The sequence below is a fragment of the Chiloscyllium plagiosum genome, chromosome 30, assembly GCF_004010195.1.
Source record: "Chiloscyllium plagiosum isolate BGI_BamShark_2017 chromosome 30, ASM401019v2, whole genome shotgun sequence".
Lineage (NCBI taxonomy): Eukaryota > Metazoa > Chordata > Chondrichthyes > Orectolobiformes > Hemiscylliidae > Chiloscyllium > Chiloscyllium plagiosum.
The window spans coordinates 41,589,258-41,606,588 of record NC_057739.1 but is presented as its reverse complement, the minus strand read 5'-3'; the positions used below and the strand labels follow the sequence as shown (position 1 = coordinate 41,606,588).

Here is a 17,331-nt window from a genome sequence, read left to right as displayed (position 1 = left end):
AAAAAGGAGGGGATATAAACCAAAGCTGGGGGGGGGGGGTGGAAGGCAGACCAACATCCATTATGTACTACCGTTTATCTAAGGGAGTCCAAGAATTCCTTAGCCTTTTCTGGTGGTCCAAAGTTATATACGGATCCTTCATGGTTAAAGCGTAACGTCGCTGGGTAGCGTAAGGAGTACTGTACATTTAAGTCCCTTAAACGCTTCTTCGCCTCGTCGAATGCTTTCCTCTTTCGAACCAGAGCCGGGGAAAAGTCCTGAAATAGCATGATCTTGGATCCTTTGTGGATCATAGCTTGGGGGTCTTTTCCGAGATTTCTAGAGGCTTCTAGGAGTATCTGCCTCTCCCTGTAGCTCTGCAGCCGGAACAGGACCGGGCGTGGGCGCTGGTTCGAGCCGGGCCCGTGTATTGCTACCCGGTAGGCCCATTCCACCCTTACCTGGCCTGGTCCAGCTTGCAGATTTAAAAGTTGTGGCAGCCACTGCTCCAGGGATGCTGTAAGCTGGCCTTCCTCTTCCCGTTCGGGAAGGCCCAGCAAACGAATATTTTTTCGACGACCTTGATTATCGAGGTCGTCAATATGATTTTCCAAGGTCCGGACTCGCTGCTCGAGAGTCCGGACCTGATCCACGGCCGATTGAGCGGTTGTCTCGGAGGTCGCGGTCTTTAGCTCCGCCCCTCCGACTCGGCGTTCAATTTCTTGAATTTCTCGGTCGTGCTTCTGCAGCGCGGCCGAGAGCGGCTCCCAACGATTTCTGGATTCGACAATAAAAGCATCGATCTTCGAGTCAAGCTTGGAAAGCATTTCTGCAAGGCTTGTTACTGTTGGTAAGTCCCCCGGGGCGGCTGCAGCTGGAGAGTGTGGGGGAGGGGTTCCTGCTTGCTGAGAGCTGCGGGCTCCCTTCCCTTTAGTCATTTTAACTTAGGATTAAATTGTTTAAATGTAATATTACACAACTAATTAAATTACAAAACTGTTATAAATGATTTGGTGAGCTTGGTAGGGGGTAGGTGACCCACTGTACCCAAGTCTTGGGAGAAGCACTATAGACTCAGTCTTACTGGGTCGCCGCCATCTTGGATCCCCGGTCTGTTAACTGTTAACTCTGTTTCTCTCTACACAGGTGCTGCCAGACCTGCTGAGTTTCTCTGGCAATTTCTGTTCTGTTTTCAGATTTCCCGCAGCCACAGTTTATTTTACTGCAGTTAAACGATTTGGATTTTTACCGCCAATATAAGATTGACCCCTGCCCTATATTTTTACATGATTTCATTTCACCACAAGTTTTCTATGATGGATATCAAACTGTGACGTTTCCTGTATCTGCTGGGAAAATAAAGTACTAGCCCTTGAGGTTTAATGTTATGAAGCTAATACTTTTTATGCCCTAGTTTTCTCGTCATTGTAAACATATTTAGCAAGTTGATACAAACCAGCATGGTTAAAAATACAAGCTTTGAATTAACTTCAGGAAGAGCACTTGGGATCAGTGAACCTAGACTGCCCAAGAATTATGACATTGTTTGCATTTTTTTTGTGACTTGAGCAATCTTGGTTCTGTGTCAAAAGGTTTTGGTCCAAGTATCATTTCATAGCCTTGATCATGAATATCCAGGCTGACTCTCCTGTACAATACTGGGGGAGTGCTATACTGTTGGAAATACAGCCCTTCCAATGAGACAAAGGCAGATGCATGGGAATGCTGCCACTTGCAAGTTCCCCTCCAAGTCACACTATCCTGACTTAGAAATACAATCTTTGATCTTTTAACATCAAAATTCTGAAGCTCCTTTGTAACAGTACTTCCAGTGTTTCTACATGATATGGACTGCAGCAGTTCAAGAAGCCATCTTTTCAAGGGCAGTTAAGGATGGGAAATAAATGCTGGCCTAGCCAGCAATGCCCATATTAAGTAATTGAATAAAGAATCCTTCAACCCTGGCAAAATTCTTGTAAATCTTTTCAGAACCCTTTCAAGTTTCACAACATCATTCCGATAGGAGGGAGACCAGAATTGCACACAATATTCCAAAAGTGGCCTAACCAATGTCTTGTATATGTTCTTGAGTGTTGATGGAGCTGAATCCTTTGGGCAAGTGGAGTATATTCCATCACATTCCTGACTTGTGCCTTACGTCTGGAAGTTTAGAGGTAGGTTACTCACTGCAGAATTCCTGATTTGGAGATGCCGGTGTTGGACTGGGGTGTACAAAATTAAAAATCACGCAACACCAGGTTATAGTCCAACAGGTTTAATTGGAAGCAGACTAGCCTTCGGAGTGACGCTCCTTCATCAGGTGATAGTGGAGGGCTCGATCATAACACAGAATTTATAGCAAAGATTTGCAGTGTGATGTAACTGAAATTATACATTGAAAAATTGATTGTCTGTTAAGCCTTTCATCTGTTAGAATACAGTGATAGTTTCACTTCTTTCATGTGTAAATCACAAACATTGTTACAAAGGAGCTTCAGAATTTTGACGTTAAAAGATCAAAGATTGTATTTCTAAGTCAGGGTAGTGTGAGGGGAACGTGCAAGTGGCAGCATTCCCATGCATCTGCCTTTGTCTCATTGGAAGGGCTATATTTCCAACAGTATAGCACTCCCCCAGTATTGTACAGGAGAGTCAGCCTGGATATTCATGATCAAGGCTATGAAATGATACTTGGACCAAAACCCGAGAATGCAACTTTAAAAAAAAAGGTTTTGTGATTTACACATGAAAGAAGTGAAACTATCACTGTATTCTAACAGATGAAAGGCTTAACAGACAATCAATTTTTCAATGTATAATTTCAGTTACATCACACTGTAAATTTTTGCTATAAATTCTGTGTTACGATCGAGCCCTCCACAATCACCTGATAAAGGAGCGTCACTCCGAAAGCTAGTGTGCTTCCAATTAAACCTGTTGGACTATAACCTGGTGTTGTGTGATTTTTAACTTTGCAGAATTCCTGGCCTCTGAGTCCTGGTGTAATGCTAGTCAATCTACACTGCCCTCCCTCCAAGGTAATTTCATCCGTCCTAATGTGCAATGCCTCAAAATGCTCACAGTACCCTAGATTCCTTAGTATGGAATCCTATCCTCAGCTCCTGCTTCTGAATCACGCTGTATCCCTCTTACACATTCTCGAATTTGATGATAATATTAGAGGAGATAATGGCTATAGCAATGGTCTTGTGGTCTTATCACTGGAGTATAAATCAGAGACCTAGGGAATGTTCTGGAAACCCAGGTTTAACTTCTGCCATGGCAGATGGTGGTATTTGAATTTAGATTAGATTAGATTACATTACAGTGTGGAAACAGGCCCTTCGGCCCAACAAGTCCACACCGACCCGCCAAAGCGCAACCCACCCATACCCCTACATTTACCCCTTACCTAACACTATGGGCAATTTAGCATGGCCAATTCACCTAACCTGCACATTTTTGGACTGTGGGAGGAAACCGGAGCACCCGGAGGAAACCCACGCAGACACGGGGAGAATGTGCAAACTCCACACAGTCAGTCGCCTGAGGCGGGAATTGAACCCGGGTCTCTGGCGCTGTGAGGCAGCAGTGCTAACCACTGTGCCACCGTGCCGCCCACAATAGGAATAATCTGGAATTAAATGATGACCACAAAACTATTGGGGAAAAAAGCCCCATCTGGTTCACTAATGTCCTTTCATTTCTAATTTCTTTTTAAGGATGGAAATCTGCCATCATTACCTAGTCTGGCCTACATGTGACTTCAGACCCACAGCAATGTGGTTGACCCTTAACTGTCCTCTGAGCAAATTAGGGATGGTGTTGACAATGCCCACATCCTGCAAATGAATTATACAAAAATCAAAACTCCTCTGAACACAAACTCCTCGTTTGTACCTCTGGAGGTGAAAACTTTCCAGCTTAGGTCTTTGATATGGAGATAATAAGCACCAGCTTTGATGATCAATTCATTCCTCACTCTCTCTGTCTTACCTCACACTGGAAAGCTGGGAATCAGAGAGAGGTGTTAAAAGCCAGGACAACAACCTGTGAACTGAGAAAGGGTGAAAGAGCTTGAATAGATAGAACAGGTTTGAAGCTTATTGACCTGGTCAGATGATTGAATATTCCACAGGTCGCAATAGCTCATCTGCTGCTGAACACTTTGGTGGATGTTCTGTCAATTGGGACACCTTCAACGCCTGGCAGTGAGTTAAGGTGTGGGAAAGAGAGAAAACATTGGTGGGAATGAAATCAGAAATTATCACAGAATGTTTCTGGGGCAGAAGGAGACTCTTTAGAATGATAATATGGCAGTATTCCATTACAGAATCAAACTCTCTGCCATGAGGTTAAAGAAAAGGACAATTTAATACATGGAGCGTTGTGATTATATTCATCATTCTGTTTGATAGTAGATGGACACAGTCCTAATGGGACAGACTGTAATCCAGTGATTGAATTGTTTTCTGCTGAGCTAGAAAGTGGGCTTCCAGCCAGTGTCATCCCTGCCCCCTCTCATTATCCAATGGTGGCTGATGAATAGGTTCCAGCTCCCAGTTAACGTTGAGGACAATGAAACCCTGAATGTCTGGATAAACCCTGAATGTGAGGCCAGGCACAGAATCCTTTCCTGGGGAGTGCGCTTTGATGGATTTTATTACCTCTCAGAGTGTCCAAAAAGATAAAGCAAAATTAAAAAATTGAAGCAAAGCCATAAAACATATATTGGTCTCCTTGTGTCTGTGTGCATGTACAAGCCTGTATATATAAGTGTATAAAACATGTTGGTCAGTTTGACAGATAATAATTTAATATAACATAAAAGATAATATTACAAAGGCGATGTAACCTCATAGCTCATACATCAAGGTCTGAATGGCTCAAATGCAATATAGGCTTCACTATATGTAACCCCCGGGGACAGGTTCAATCCTAACTCCTCCCCACTGCCACTAACACTAGGAAAATGTTCCTGTACACCTGAGTCTGTGACTTTTATTGATGTGTCGTCTCTGTAAGAAGCTGCTGGGTTCAACCTCACAGTGCAGGAAGGGGACAGTGCTAATATTGAACCAGCTTTCATCCCATTTAACTATAAAACACCTTTCCTCCCCCTCACCCTCCTCCCTGTCAGATCTGTGTCTGCTGCAGACTGCCCAACAACAGGTTAACTCCGGTCTCCCTGAGCTGCTGAGCATCGAGCAAGGGAGGGCTGCGTGGACGAGACCACCCAGTTTGTCCCTGCCACTCACTCCACACTCCTTCAGCACCTCAGATTGAACAACTTCACCCCAGAGGAGAGAGGGGTTCACTTTGATGTTGATTGCAAAATACAGAAGATGTGACGGTGTGCACTCCTCCCATCCCTAATCCTCACTGTACAGGTAAGTGCATGCTTTATCAACTCACTTTATGTCCTGAAGAATATTTTTCTCTGCAATGTACAGCTCTAGACTGAACTAAAATTCTCATTAAACCCATGAGATTTGCTGCAGGAATACCATCTGTGACAACATGCACTCCATGTGCAGGGAATGAATACTTCATACATGGTGATCGCCTCAAAATGTGTAACCCTTTGCATTCTAAAGTGTTTATTTAAAAATCAATCTCATTATAATCTAAACTAAAAGCAGCAGTCAGTGTTATCTGATAAAGCACTTGGGGTTATAAGCCATTTGTAACGTTGGTTATTCTGAATGAACATTCTTCATTAAACAGGATTGTTTCTGTCTAAGCCATTATAGCCAGCACCATCTAATCACATTTAAATACTTCATTTATATTTGTTTTTCAGCTGCATGGATTCAGAGAAAATAAACAACCTTTTTGTAAAATATATGTTTTGTCAATGCATAGATTTCTTTTATTTAAAAATTGGGGCTGTCCAATCTGAAATAACCTGACAAATGGCATTAATATTGTTGCTTTAGTCCCACATTGCTAACTACAGGGAGAAAACCAATGATTCATTGCTCACTGTCCATTCTGGTTGCTTTGTGTTTAATTTTTTTTCATCGCTGGCACACATTGGTGTGTGTGTGTGTGTGTGTCCATCACTGTGCCTGTGTGTGTGACTGTCAGTGTGCCTGTATGTGTGTCTGTGTGTCTGCGTATGAGCGTGTGTGGCTTTGGTTGGAGGTTTGTTGATATTTTGCTATTTTCTTTAAAAGTCAAAACTGGTAACAGACATTGGGATTAATCTGGGAGTGAGTAGAAAATGCTTCAAGTGTTTGCATGAACTGTTCCCCAGGATCTCAAGTGTCTTCCCATTTAAAAAGAAAGAATTGCACATATGGAGCTGCTGTAACCTCTTCACAACCAACTAAGTACTTTTAAATTGTGCTACTGTTGTAATGAAGTTGATCCTGCAGCCAGTTTGAACATAACAGGCTCTCATGAGCAGCAATGTGATAATTAGTCTGTCTTTTGGTGCTTTGATTGAGGGACACATATTAGCCAGGATGCTAAGGTGAATTGCACTATTAATCTTCAAGATAGTGCACAATGGGACCTTGTGCATTGAGCTGAGAGGGAAGACAGCTTAATTCCTCATCCAAATGATGGTGTCTCTGACATGCAGCATTCCCTCGGTACAGCACTGATGTTCCAAGCTTGATCTTTGTGCTTGAGTCCTGGACGGGATTTGAACCTGGAATGAAACTGCGATAAAGGGCTATGGGAAACAGGCAGAAAAGTAGAGTTGAGACCAGAGTAAGATCAGCCGTGATCATGTTAAATGACAGAATGGGTTCAAATGGCTGAATTGCATACTCCTACTTCTAATTCCTACTTTCTTCAAATCTTCTGACTCCAAGATAATGGGGAAAAAAATGGGTGAGTGGGACTATGTGAGTTCCCCTTGCAGAAATCAGGGCAGGCACAGACACAATGGGCCAAAAGGTTGTGCTCTGGCTAACCTGCAACTGTAAGAGGGCTACCCACCCACCCCCAACCCCCCACCCCCTCGCCACACACACACGCACGCACACTCACACACAGAGACACACACTCATACACACACAGACGCACACACACACACTCACGCACACACAGACACACACACACATGCACACAGACACACGTGCACACACACACGCGCACACACACGCACACAGACACACACATGCACACACACATACACATACACACACACCACACAGACACATACTCACACACGCACACTCTCACACACAGAGACACACACACACAGACACTCACACACACACACAGGCAAACACATGCAGAGGCACACACACGTGCACACACACTCACATGCACAAACATGCATATATGCACACATACTCATACGTGTGCACACACAGGTCAAAAAGGGAGAGGTATAGAGAAGTGGTTTTGGCAGGTTGTGTCATGATGGATGAAGTCTGCCTGCCAGTGGGTGGAACAACAGAAATGTGGTTGAAATACCCAGGGCCAGAATCCAGCGTTCTACATTCAGTTCAGAACAGGAGTAGGCCACTCAGCCCCTTGGTTCTGCTGCACCACTCAATAATTTTGTGTGATGTGGCCAATTTGATTGCTCCACATTCCTATTTGCACCCCACCCGGAACCCGGTAACTTTTCTCTGAGCTTTGTAGGTGAAGTAACTCCATGAGGTCACTATCCCATCACCAAGTCAACTTTTATCTTCATGCACACAGCCAGTTCGGAGTCAGTCCCTGAACTGAGGAGATTCTAAATTCCCTGTTAATATCTGTCAGCCAAGGCTCCCTGATTGGCACAGGTGAACCACCCCAATCAAAGATCTTGTAGTCAATAAGATCCACCTGGTTCCAATCACTACAGTAGGGCTGAAGGAGACAGGAAGGAGTGAGATCACGGTGGAATTTGAACAAAAAGGTAAATATTTCCACAAACAAAGGCTTTTCTAGAATGGGAGTTACAGTTCAGTGAGCAAAGGGATCGATGGCTGGGTGGGAACTATGTGTTGTTTAGAGCCACACAAAATCTTTTCAGTTAGTTAGTTGAGCAAGCCCGGTCAAGGGCTGGTGAATCTTACTTTGATAACTTTGTTGAAATCACTCCCAATTAAAGATTATTGTTGCTTCACTCTATGTGCCATGTGCTCTCGATCTGAGATGCTCTTTCTGATACAAAGCAGATCAGTGAATGTGAGGAGAGAGCTCTGTGCTGTATTTGAAATGTGCTCCCAGATTACAGAGGAATTCCTAAAGCAAATCCTGTCTAAATGTGTTAAGTTAGTCTGCACTTTAAAGAAAGGACTTGTGTCCATATAGCAGCTCCCACAGCCTCGCCATGTCCCAAAGCACTTTAATGGCCGGTGAAGCCACTGTTGTGGGAAACCCCACAGAATTTGTGCACAGCAAACTCCCACAAACAGTGATGAATTTAGTAGCAAGATGATCTCTTCCACTGAGGTTAGTGAACTGGTAGAACTCCCTTACTCTTCAATATCATTCCCTTCAATTTAAAATCTCATGGACAGGCGGTGCACATGACAGTGCAGCACTCCCTCAGCACTACAGCCTTTCTGTTCTGAGGAAGCCTCGAGACAGAGATGCTGCAACACATTTCTTTCTGAGTTGGAGTTGAGTAGATGCAATTGCAGCTCATGCAGCACATGAAGGGACATCGGCCTGTATTTTACTGTCACTCAAAGCCTAATGTGTGGAAGTGGCTATGCTGGAGCAGTTGCTGATGAGCCCTGACCCCTTTGAGAGTTTGGTAATACAAGTGCATGTCAGACCGTTGTGATGTTATGCCTGTGCGTTGTGTGTTGCTGAGCTGGTTTAGAGTCTGAACACTGGAGTCACAGTTGACAAGTGGAAGTGCCACTTGATTTGACAGCTGTCAGTTGGAAATTCTGGAATCCAATTAAAAAGGAGCATGATTGGGTGGGCCGTCATTTAGCGAGATTCAAAACAAATGTTACCAGGTCAAATGCTGGCTGGATTTGAGAGTGGGAGGGAGAGGGAATCAATGAGGCCTGATGCAGGAGTCAAACTGAAAGGCTGTCATCTGGGAGAAGGACCGATGAACACAACGAAACAAACTTCCTGATCAAACAGTGTTTCCTGGATTAAAGGACGGTATAAAGTGCTGACACAAGGGCAAGCAAGATCAAATGTGTGAAGAAGGAAAGATGCCAAAGGCTGCTATATGTACCAGTAATGCAGACACGTTCAATCTGAAAATATTAATGATGTAATCAGGCAGAACTGTGAAAATTCATTGTGCCCTGAGGGGATTCAGTGCAGCTTACACAGAGTAAGTATAATGATTAATCGGTTTAGTTTCTTTATTCATTCATGGGATGAGGGTGTCACTGACTGGGCCAGCATTTATTGCCAGTCCCTAATTACCCAGAGGGCAGTTAAGAGTCAACCACATTGCTCTGGGTCTGGAGTCACATAGGCCAGACCCAGTGAGGATAGCAGTTTCCTTCCTAAAGGACATCAGTAAACCAGATTGTTTTTCTGATTGACAGTAGATTTATGGCCATTATTAGACTCTTAATTCCAGATTTTTATTGAATTCAAATTCTAGCAACTGCTGTGGCAGGATTCAAACCCAGGTTCCCAGAATATTACCTGGGTCTCTGGATTAACAGTCCAATGATAATACCAGAAGGCTAAATTCAAATTTCACCATCAACCATGGTGAGACTCAAACTCATACCCAGACCATTAGCCTGGAGCTTTGGATTACAATATCATTACAGCTGTACAGGATATTGGTTCGGCCGCTTTTGGAATACTGTGTGCACTTCTGGTCTGCACTTCAGGAAAGATGTTGTTAAATTTGAAAGGGTTCAGGAAAGATTTACAAAGATGTTGCCAGAGTTGGAGGGTTTGAGCTATTGGGACAGGCTGAACAGGTTGGGGCTGTTCTCCCTGGAGGATCAGACGCTGAGAGGTGACCTTATAGAGATTTATAAAATCATGAGGGACATGGATAGAGTGAATAGACTAGGTCTTTTCCTTTGGGTTGAGGGAGTCCAGAACTGCATGGCAAAGGTTTAAGGTGAGAGTGGAAAGATTTATAAGTGCTCAAAGGGGCAATTGTTTTCATACAGAAGGTGGTGCGTGTATGGAATGAGCTGACAGGGAAAGTGGTGGAGGCTGTACGATTGCAACATTTAAAAGGCATCTGGATGGGTATATGGATAGGAAGGGGATATGGGCAAAATGCTGGCAAATGGATTAATTAGGGATATCTGGTTAGCGTGGATCGGTTGAACCGAAGGATCTGTTTCCATGCTGTACAACTCTATGACTCTATGAATCTATGACTCGTCCAGTGAGATTAGCATTGCACTACTGTCTCCCCGTTTCTTTAGCTGAGAATACTGAAACTTTGTTTTTCACTGCAAGGTGGTTGAAATAGCTGACCCATAATTACATTCAATTCAATGGTGACATTGTTCCATTGTTAATCTGTGACACACTAGATGTAGAAAGTTCTGAGAGCTACAGACTTGTGTCAAACAACATGCAGACAAGCAGAGTCTAGGAATGAGAGACTTAGAGAACAAAATACACCACCTGCTACATGGACATAGCTGCTAAACATAATGTTAAGGTTTTCTACCTGGCTTTCAAATCCCACTATCTGGGTGGGTAGTTGAGGGAGGAAACCTCACAACCTTTAAAAAGTACTCGGATGAGCACTTGAAATGTCCTAATATTCAAAGCTCTGAGCCTGGTGCAGGAAAGTGGGACGAGTGTAGATTGGTCAAGACAGACTCAATGGGCCAAAGATCTCTTCCGTACTCCATGACTTCATGACTCTACAACTCTCCATGACTCTAATTCCAATCTCTTGCACGTGCATCATTTTAATCACTCCATCATTATTGTCTCTGTCTTCAATTGCCTGGGCTGTAAGATCTGAAAATCTCTCCCTAGTTTTGCCCCACTTGAAAATCTAATAGCTTGACCAGTTTTTGGTCATCTGTCCTAATATCTCCCTGTGTCAAATCTTGGGTGCTGTATTTTACAAGCATTGAAATATTTTGTGAGGTGAAAATGTACTTAAAGAAGGGAGAATATCAGGGGTTATGGGGAAAGAGCAGGGGACTGGAACTGGATCACCGTTTGAAAGGGCCATCACTAATTTGATAGGCTGATTGGCCGGCTCAATATTGTACTATTCTATGATCACATGTAAATGGAAGTTGTCATTGATGCTTTTCAACTTTTTATTGTCTGTAAAACTGGGAATTTGGACTATAATTATACAACAGATCTCTCATTGTCTTGTGTGCACATCACTGGTATGGGCTTTTACCAGAACCGTAGAAAGGTTATGGATCAGGAAAAGGAAGTTCGGCCCACGAGATCTGTGCTAGCCAAGAGATTTTTTTGAACAGTTCATTTTAATCCCTCCTTCCAGCCCCTGGTCTTGCAGGTTACAGCAGGACAGGCACAGTACCTTATAAACCTCCATGTCCAAACTGGGCAGTGAATTCTAGATGCCTTTCCAGGTGACAGTCTCTCAGAATTGATTCTAAGCATTTGTACAAAAACAAAGCTAGACTGACTGGCCTATCATTTTTTGGCCTGTCCCTTTTTAAACAATGGTATCATGTTCACAGTCCTCCAATCCTCTGGTGCCTTGCCTCTACCTAGTGAGGACTGGAAAATAATGCTCAAACCGTCCTTTATTTGCTCCCTGGCTTCCTTTAACAGCCTGACGTAAGTCCATCCGGTTATAGTGTCCGAGGCAATCGGTACCCAGTCCCACCAGTACTTCCTCTCACATTGTCAGAAGCCACACGACACCAGGTTAGAGTCCAACAGGGTTATTTGAAGTCACAAGCTTTCAGAGCGCTGCGCCTTCGTCAGGTGAAGGTGTTGAAATACAACCTGGTGCTGTGTGACTTCTGACGTTCACATCCTCTCACATTATTCTTATTGTGTAAAACATATTTCACACTCCCCTTTAACTGGATGGTCTCGATCAATTCTGTTTGTTGTAAAATGCTCATTAAGAACTCGGCCCACATCTTCCACATCCAATAGTAAACTACCTTGTTCGCTTCTGATAAATCCTACCTTTTCCATAGTCGTTCACTTGTTTTTAATCTCCTGATAAAACGTCTTTGAGTTTTCCTTGATTTTACCTACCAGTAGTTATTTATGTCTCCCTTTGCTTTCCTAGTTTATTTTTATTAAACCTTATCCCCGTACTTTGTATCGTCTTTCAAACAGTATTCAGCTTTTTGTAGTTATTGTTTTTGGCTTTATCTTTCTCTGTAGTTTCTGGATAACCAGGGGGTATCTAGATTTGGCAGTATCATCCTTTTTCTCTGTGGAGGCATGTCTACACTGTGCATGGAGAATCATGCAATTGGAAATGCCTCCCACTGATTAGTCACTGGTATTCTTTTAAGTAATTATACGTAAAATTAAAAGACAACACTTAAAAGGAATCAAAGCTTCTCGTTCAATGTCCATTTAAGTGGACTCAGTTGTATCCGAGGTAACATTCTGTCGACTGGATTGCTGTATTTGTAAAATATAACTGATACATGAGGTGCATAGAGCTGATAATACTCTCTTGAAGGCCAGTGGCACAATTTCTCCTGTGAGTTTTAAGGAGAGTTGATCAGCAGTAAGTACTTGCAGGCTGTAAAGAGAAATGAGACCAATTCACTGGGTGGTTTTTGTATAAAACAAATCATGTTTGTACAGTTCAAATGGTTTAGTTTAAGACAGTTATGCAACTTAAGGGAATCACGCAAGATATCCAACCCCCAGGTCATGTAAGCCTGTTGATCCATACTGTATTTAGTTGGGAAGGAGATCAAGGATTATAGGGAGAAAGCAGAAGGGGTTGAGAAACCTATCAGCCACAATTGAATGGCAGAGCAGACTCAATGAGCTGGATGGCCTAACTCTACTCCTATATCTAATGGTATGCACTGTTCTTTGATCCTAAAAAAATGCAAATTGCTCTTGGTGTTCCTTTATGTTTTACTGACAGTCAAACTGTGAATGTAGCCTTTAATTATGCAATTATAGAAATAGCAAGTCGAAGACACAGATCAGGCTGAAACATGACAGGGAGCGACAAATGCCTGTTGGATTAAATTGCATCTATTTCAATGCAAGAGGGCTGACAGGGAAGGCTAATGAACTCAGGGCATGGATAGATATGTGAGACTGGGATGTTACAGCCGTTACAGAAACATGGCTAAGGGAGGGACAGGACTAGCAGCTTAATGTACCAGGGTACAGGTGCTTTAGGCGGGACAGAGGTGGTGGAAGGAGGGGAGGGGGAGTTGCATTTTTGATTTTGGGAAGTATCACAGCAGTAATTGGAAATGAAATCACTGAAGGATCATCCACTGAGGCTTTGTGTGTGGAGCTAAGAAATAAGAAGGGGTTGTATCATAGGCCCCCCAAATAGTCAATGAAAATTAGAAGAACAAATATGCAGGGAGATTGGGGAGACTTGCAGAAGCAATTGGGTTGTCACAGTAGGGGATATTAATTTTCCTAACACAGACTGGGACTGCCAGGGTTTAAATGGAGTGGAATGTGCTAAGTGCATTCGGGCAAGTTTCCTCAAGCAGTACATAGATGGTCCTACTCGGGAAGGGGAAAGATTCAATCTACTCTTGGAAAATTGGGCAGTTCAGCTGACAGAGGTGATAATGAGGGGAACACTTTGGGACCAGTGACCATAATTCCATTAATTTTAAAATAGCTATGGAGAGATTAGATTAGATTAGATTAGATTACATTAGATTCCCTACAATGTGGAAACAGACCCTTCGGCCCAACAAGTCCATACAGACCCTCTGAAGAGTAATCCACCCAGACTCATTTCCCCACATTTATCCCTGACTAATGCACCTAACACTAAAAACAAAATTGGTCCACAGGTTCAAGTCCTAAATTGGGGAAAAGAGAATTTTGATGGAATTAGACAAGGGTTGATTGGAGTAGTTTGTTTACAGGCAAAGGGACCTCCGGCAAGTGGGAGGCCTTTAAAAGTGAGATAGCTCAAGTTCAAGATCTATATGTTCCTGTGAGGGTGAAAGGCAAGATTGGCAGGAATAGGAAACCCTGGATGACAACAGATACTGAGGATTTGACCAGAAGAAGAAGGAGGTATGGCTCAGGGACAGGCAGCTGGGATCAAGGGAATCCCTGGAGGTATATAGGGAATACAGGAGTTTACTGAAGGAGGAAATCAGGAGGGCTAAAAATGGGGGGAGAGGCATGAGATAGCCTTGGCTGAGAAGATTAGAGTGAATACAGAGAGATTCTTTAAATATATTAAAGGAAAAAGAATAACTAGAGAGAGAATAGGACCCCTCAAAGACCAAAGTGGACATGAATGTGTGGAACCATAGGAAATGGGCAAGGTTCCCAATAAATATTTCTCCTCTGTGTTTAGCGTGGAGATAGACATGAAGACTTGGGAAGTTAGTGGCGATGTCTTGGGGACAGTCCATATCACAGTAGATGAGGTGTTGGACATATTAGAATGTATGAAGGTGGATAAATCTCCTGGTCCTGACCAGAAATATGCAAGAGACTAGAGAAGAAATTTTGGGAGCCCTAGCGATATATTTGCATCATCATTAGCCATGGGTGAGGCCCCAGAAGGCTGGAGGGTAGCAACAAAATTGTGCCATTATTCAAGAAGAGCTGCAAAGAAAAACCTGGGAACTATAGACCAGTAAGCCTAACATCTGTGGTAGGTAATTTACTTGAGAAGATTTTGAGGGATAAGATATACATGCATTTGGAAAGATAAGGTTTGATTAGGAGTAGTCAGCGTGGCTTTGTGCATGGGAGATCATGCCTCACAAATTTGTTAGAATTCTTTGATGCAGTGACCAGGAAGTTAACGAGCGCAGGGTGGTAGACATCGTCTATATGAATTTCAGTAAGGCCTTTGATAAGGTTCCACATAGTAGACTGCTCTGGAAGGTTAGATTGCATGGAATTTAGGATGAGTTGGCAAATTGGGTACAAAATTGGTTTGATGGTAGGTAGCAGAGGGTAATACTGGAAGGATACTTGACGGACTGGAGGCCTGTGACCAGTGGAGTGCCTCAGATGTCTGTGCTGGGCCCATTGCTGTTTGTTATTTGTATCAATGATTTGGATGAAAATGTACAAGGCACGGTTAGTAAGTTTGCAGATGATACTAAAATAGGAGGGATTGTGAACAGTGAGGAAGGTTATCAGAAATTGCTGGAGGGACTCTAACTGACCTCTCATTGCCTAGGCTGAACATCACTGATGTAGCTTTAACCAGGATGAGTTGCTTCCATGTGATTTGAGCCTTTGCTTCATCCCTTTATCCCTCATGGATTCTGCTGGCCATGAGGTGTAGATGTCTGGATTCTGAACTGCACTCCTCTCGGCGCTTCCCAGGATCTACTGTTCAACATGTAATCCCTTGCTTAGTTTTTCTTGCCCAAGTGTATTGCCTCACATTCATCCAGATGGAATTCCATTTTACCATAGAGCTGACCAGCCCATGTATACCAGGCCTCTGGTGGGGTCTGAGAAACTTCTCAGGAACGTATGCATCCCCATTAAGTTACATTTTCTGCCCACAATGTCTGCCCTCACCCCCTGAGCTGTGTGACCATCGGCCCTCAGAATTACTCCAACTTCATTCCGATTACTCACCAGGCTTTACTAATAGCAAGAGGTTTGTTCAACAGGTCAGATGAGATGCCCCAGTTATAAAGTATGCAGTGTAGGTAATTGGGTTTTGAGCTATATTCCCCGTAAGCTGTGTGCACGTGTGGTCACACAGCAGCTGAGGATACCTGCACACACTCCATCGTTGTCTTCTGTAAGGCACTAAGTAATTGTGGGTAGCATTTATGTTCCTGAGTCCATGATGTTGTGAGTTAAACTCTTAATCTGGCGACTGTGTATAATCATATAGTGATGGAAATGTGTTGCTGGAGAAGCGCAGCAGGTCAGGCAGCATCTAGGGAACAGGAGAATCGACGTTTCGGGCATTAGCCCTTCTTTCCTGAAGAAGGGCTAATGCCCGAAACGTCGATTCTCCTGTTCCCTAGATGCTGCCTGACCTGCTGCGCTTCTCCAGCAACACATTTCCATCTCTGATCTCCAGCATCTGCAGACCTCATTTTCTCTATAATCATATAGTCCCTACAATGTGGGAGCAGGCCATTTGGTCTATCGATTCCACACTGACCCTCTGAACAGCATCCCCCCAGACCCACCCAACCATGTAACCCCACATTTCCCACTGCCTATCCACCCTGACCTGCACTTCTTGGGACTGTCGGAGGAAACTGGAGCACCTGGAGGAAACCCACACAGACATGGGGAGAATGTGCAAACTCCACACAGACAGTCATTCAAAGGCTGGGATCGAACCTGGGTCTCGGGCACTGTGAGGCAGCAGTGCTAACCACTGAGCTAACCCTTAAGGATCTTTCTCATGAATGAGAAAGAGAGAACAGGATATTGAGTCGGAATATCAGCCGTGATCATATTGAATGGTGGAACAGACTCAAAGGGCCGAATGGCCTACTTTTGCTCCTATATTTTGCTTCTATGAATTTCAGCTCTGGGTGAAATATGCTGCACCGACTCCTCAGAGATCCAGGCAGAAACATTAAAAACTGGGTGGAAGATTGGGTTTTGAGTGGGTTACAGCCAGGCCTAGTCTGACTCAGACAGCTGTGGGTTTGAGTCCCACTGCAGTATTTAACAATGGAGCCCCCAACTGCAGCTAAAAGGCTGAAGGGATTTGCTCTGGACCTATAGGTGCAATGACTGAGTGTTCTGTCATTCTGTGAAGTAAGGTCACTGCCAGAAATCATTTATCAATTTTGTCACAATTATGCAGTCAGTCATTGCAAGCTTTGTGAGCAGTATCAAAGGTTTCGACTGAGAGTCTCCAGAGAGATTTTAATCAGACATCCCTGCCGTTCAAACAGCTCATTGTGATGTGGGAGCCTAGGGCAACTCTCTCTCATTGGGATAAAAAAGGAAGCTCACAAACGGCTGCTTTTCAAAGACAACTTTGAATAGAGTTGAGCTATCCGAAAACCAAACTGGTTCCTGTCAGTGCATCGTTGACATGCTACACTGTGATGATCTTGAGAAGGTGGCAGAGGAGATTTACAAGGTATATATCTGGGAAGAGGGCTGGAAAAACAGAGGAGGCTTCACAGTAAAGCAGGGAGGTCAAAGAGGAATTTAATGGAAAAGAAATCAGAAATTGCTGCAGAAACTCAGTAGGTTGGCAGCATCTGTGGAGAGAAAACAGAGTTAACATTTTGGGTCCAGTGTCTCGATTAGAGTGGTGCTGGAAAAGCACAGCAGGTCAGGCAGCATCCGAGGAGCAGG

General features: G+C 43.6%; 1 long non-coding RNA gene across 1 annotated transcript in view; it reads left to right on the top strand.

Moving 5' to 3' along the window:
- The first annotated feature begins 801 nt into the window (after window positions 1-801).
- The window catches only part of LOC122564958, a 34,144-nt gene continuing 17,614 nt past the window's right edge, over window positions 802-17,331 (top strand). Inside the window, exons 1-3 of the long non-coding RNA XR_006316047.1 lie at window positions 802-829; window positions 2,958-3,017; window positions 5,120-5,369. This is a non-coding gene — a long non-coding RNA (uncharacterized LOC122564958). The remainder of the gene's footprint in view (window positions 830-2,957; window positions 3,018-5,119; window positions 5,370-17,331) is intronic.